This window comes from Sinocyclocheilus grahami, unplaced genomic scaffold (assembly GCF_001515645.1).
Source record: "Sinocyclocheilus grahami isolate Dianchi unplaced genomic scaffold, SAMN03320097.WGS_v1.1 scaffold379.1, whole genome shotgun sequence".
NCBI classification, from domain to species: domain Eukaryota; kingdom Metazoa; phylum Chordata; class Actinopteri; order Cypriniformes; family Cyprinidae; genus Sinocyclocheilus; species Sinocyclocheilus grahami.
Window position 1 is genome coordinate 512,744 of NW_015505558.1, and position 3,910 is coordinate 516,653.

The window sequence follows — 3,910 nt, forward strand, 5'->3', positions numbered from 1 at the left end:
CTTTAATAATAAAGCACTGAGAGTGAACAGAGAGGAGAAGAGAGCATGGACTCTGGAGGGAAGATGAAAGACGGATGGTGAATGAACAGAAAATAAGTATGAAGGGACCGACAGAAGAGACGAGAGCGGAGCCCAGGTGGTCTGTGTCCCTCTGAAAAGCCCACTGATGGGATACCACTCCTGTTTCTCCTTGCAAATGTGCTCTTTGCAATCTGATTCTGTTTATTTTCTTTCTAAGATCCTTCAAAGTGATTGTTCATTTATTTCAAGTTGTAGTGCTCTCCTTTGCTCTGATGCCTGTTTGGGTACTCGTAGCACAATGTGCTGACAGATGCTGAAGGACAAGGAGAAGAAACAGTCCTTTGCCATGTATAATGTCCTATATCAGTAGTCGCCAACCCGTCGATCGCAATCGACTGGTATATCTTTATCACTGTCCCAGTAGATCCCGAAAATAACAGTAAAATAAGTACAAAAATGCATTACATTTCTGGGGTTATATTAATGTATCACTGAAGGGTACTGTCTTGAGAAAAGTTTTGATGGCAGTGGCATTTTCTTTTCCGTATAAAGCGCAACTCTGCTTTGTTTACAGCGGTTCATAAGCAGTGTTGCCAAGTTCGCGGTTTTCCCGTGGAATTGGGCTACTTAACACTGTTGCCGCGGGTAGTTGTTCATGTCCGTGGGTTGAAGCGACCCCAATAACGTGATATTTAGTCCCTGGAATGTGAATTTTACTTGAAGATCCCTGCCGAAAAACGTGTATTTTACCCCCGGAATGAGATTTTTACAGGGGAACCCTCCTCGAAACGCGATTGGACTAGTTTTATTGCGAAAAACTGACAACCCTGTTCATAGGCGCCACTTGCTGTCAGAGAGTGCGTCTCATTCAGAACTGCTGTTTTTGTTCGTGCAGATGTTTTATGTAGCAAATAAATAAATAACACCTAAAGTCAGACCATTCTGTTTTTGTTTTAAATCCTGAAATTAATCTAAATCAAATCAAAAACAACTGCCCGTGCAGATCATGATTAAAATGCAGTGGTTGCCTCTAATTTCAAATGGCTAGATATTTTTGTTTAAAGCCAGTTTGTTTGTTATAAAGCAAATAGCCAATAAATACATTTGCTTAAAAATCAGCATCAGTATCAGAATCCAATTTGCTAGTTAAAAAAAAAAGAAGGAAATAAAAGAAAATCTGAATTCTGAATCAGCTATGATCGGCGCATCACTAATTAACATACTAAATAAAAGGCCTCAAATTTGAAGTACAATCTGGGATGTCTTTTTCTATCAATTCTTCAATAGGTAGAGCAAAGGGTCTGAATACTTAGGACCATGTGATGTTTCAGTTTTTCTTTTTTAATAAATCTGCAAAAATGTCAACAATTCTGTGTTTTTCTGTCAATATGGGGTGCTGTGTGTACATTAATGAGGAAAAAAATGAACTTAAATGATTTTAGCAAATGGCTGCAATATAACAAAGAGTGAAAAATTTAAGGGGGTCTGAATACTTTCCGTACCCACTGTATATAGTTGAGTATCATCAGCATAACAATGGAAACTAATCCCATATTTTCTAATAATATTACCAAGGGGCAACTTGTATATTGAAAATAGCAGAGGGCCTGGGACAGATCCTTGTGGCACTCAGGCCCGGACTGGCCATCGGAAGCACCGGGATAATTCCCGGTGGCCTGGCGGCTGATTTGGCCCGCTGACCTGTTTCTATTTCTTTCTTTTTTTTCTTTTTTATTATTATTAATATTTTATATTTATGCCTTCTCAATGTACCAAAGTGATCATTTCTAATTTTTTCATTCGATAATAAATCGATAATAAATCATAAATCGGTCTTGACTGTCAATGCTGCGCTATACGAATCAGCTCACATGTATTCTGCGCTTCCGTCAAATGATACCGAACAGAACCGATGTGCGGGACTCCAAGTGGAAGTGGCCAGAAGCAGCAGTGAAATTTAGCGACATCACTGACCTGTTCAGGGCTTCGAGGGCAGGTCAGCTTCATCTGTAAATATGCTAGATAGCTTTGTTTTATTAATGTATTTGAGTATTAAACTGCTAGTATCTGTTAGGCTATCACTAGCACCCCATTATTATCATCATTCAGAATACTGTGCTAAAGGACATCAATATCGCTTGTAAAGTTACATTAAAATGTTAGCAGAGACAGATATTCACATGGATTTATTGTACAGGGAGGGAGGGAGCTAGAGCAGACAGCAACACAAAAAAATATGAGTAGCATGCTCACAGCCTAAAAATTCAATAGTGTATTAGACTTTTTTCAACGAACATATTGTACTAATTTTGACATTTAGACACTTTAGAAATTGTGTGTTAATACACTACCAGTCAAAAGGTTTTGATCAGTAAGATTTTTTATGTTTTTTTAAAGAAGTTTCTTCTGCTCACCAAGTCTTCATTTGTTTGATCCAAAATACAGCAAAAACAGCAATATTGTGAAATATTTGTATTAAAATGTAATTTATTTGCTGTGATTTCAAAGCTGAATTTTTAGCATCATTACTCCAATCTCCAGTGTCACATGATCCTTCAGATATCATTATAATATTCTGATTTACTGCTCAAAACATTTATTATTATTATTATGTTGAAAACAGATTAGATTGTTTTCAGGTTTCTTTGATGAATAGAAAGTTTAGAAAAACAGCATTTATCTGAAATATAAATATTTTGTAAAATTATAAATATCTTTATCATCACTATTGATCAATTGAAAGCATCCTTGCTAAATAAAAGTAATAATTTCTATAATTGAAACAAAACACCTAGCGTTAGCAGGTTAGCTAATGTCGCGTGCGCATTTATAGTGCATTCTTTTCATTTCATATTGTTAATATCACACAACGAATGCCGTTTTTTCTCCAAAAGTCAGCACGATTACAATGATTATTAATTTTATACAACAGTTCAATAAACAAGAAGTTAATATTAAGAGACTTACGTTTTAGACACTATATTGTCTGTTTTTGCTCTATTTCTCCAACAAAAATCATTCCAAACACAGCCACAGCGCTGTTTTGTGTCTCTGAGCAACAGGACAGTGTTTCGTTCCTGAATGAATGAATCACCCATTTAAATGATTCGGATCAATCGCAATGACTCAGTTTAACAGTGACTTGCTGCCACCTACTGGCAGTTTTAATTTTACATTTAAGGTACCTTTTCATTTTTTAAATAATTTCAAACATCAGTTTTTAATGTTTTATTTTTAAAATATCAAAACATTATTTATGCATTTGTAACTGCAGCTTAAATGCATTCATGTCCTCTTAGCTGCATTAAACAGTGTGTAAATGCATCTAAATGCCACTTCTAATGCAGTCTCTGTGTTTCCTCTGCATTGCAACGATCAATTTTGTTGATACTGATTTCATTTGCTTGGTAAAAGCCCAAATACAATAATTTGACTCAAAAGATGGTGCACACTTTTAGAAAAGATGGCTTAAAGATAAAAATGCCCATACAACTTGTTGGAAATAATTAATTTCTATCACTGCTGTGAACTGACCACACAGAATATGAAGAATATAAAAAAATCAGGAGTCAGCTGTCAGCACAATTACAGATAATGTATCAGCACAATAATACACTCAGTAAAATATTGTCTAATTGTTTATCGATAAAATCCCAGAAAATTATCGAGATATAATTTTTTGTCAATATTGCACACCCCTAATTTGTTATATTTAATTGATATAATAATTTATTTATAATAATTGTTTAAATTAACATAACAATTAATACTTTTGTCTTGTCTGTTTTCTTAAAAATGGTTTAAAGGCTGAAATGTAAAGTTTATCATTTTATAAAAACCTTTTGTTTTTGTGAAAACTTGTATCTGAACTGTAAGTTATGCTTTTTAC